Raw genomic sequence first — 927 nt, 5'->3', positions numbered from 1 at the left:
TTCGTGAATTTTGGATAGTTGTACGTTAGTATCTTAACGTTGTCCAAGCCACTTGATTATAATCCTTTTGCAAGGATTTAATCAACATACTGACGATCAACTTCACACGAGACTATACGGTCTTTCCACGATTTTAATCTTGAAGATTAAGTCTACCAAACTCATATCCTTCATGTCAAGTCTCAAATTTAGGATCTAGTTCTCACAGATTGTTTCGAGAATTTTGATACAACCGACTACACTAGCTCACATACACATGTAGCCACTCATGGACTTAGCGTCCTCTTGATATCTGATTAAGGTGTTACACACTTCAAGTATAATTGGATATCACACATAGTGTAGTCCCAAGTTATGAGTATACCATGGATATCTCATAACTCTCACTATTGCCTTATAGTGCGTATCACTAGGTTTACTCGTGTAACTACTGAGTTTATTAACCGCAAACGCAATATCATGTCCAGCGCAACTCATTAGATACAATTAAACTACCAAAATCTGAGTGTATTCTACTTGAGAAATACAGTGTTCGTGAATTTTGGATAGTTGTACGTTAGTATCTTAACGTTGTCCAAGCCACTTGATTATAATCCTTTTGCAAGGATTTAATCAACATACTGACGATCAACTTCACACGAGACTATACGGTCTTTCCACGATTTTAATCTTGAAGATTAAGTCTACCAAACTCATATCCTTCATGTCAAGTCTCAAATTTAGGATCTAGTTCTCACAGATTGTTTCGAGAATTTTGATACAACCGACTACACTAGCTCACATACACATGTAGCCACTCATGGACTTAGCGTCCTCTTGATATCTGATTAAGGTGTTATACACTTCAAGTATAATTGGATATCACACATAATGTAGTCCCAAGTTATGAGTATACCATGGATATCTCATAACTCTCACTATTGCCTT

This window comes from Ipomoea triloba, chromosome 16 (assembly GCF_003576645.1).
Source record: "Ipomoea triloba cultivar NCNSP0323 chromosome 16, ASM357664v1".
In the NCBI taxonomy this organism is placed as follows: Eukaryota; Viridiplantae; Streptophyta; class Magnoliopsida; order Solanales; family Convolvulaceae; genus Ipomoea; species Ipomoea triloba.
This window is presented reverse-complemented; position numbering follows the sequence as displayed.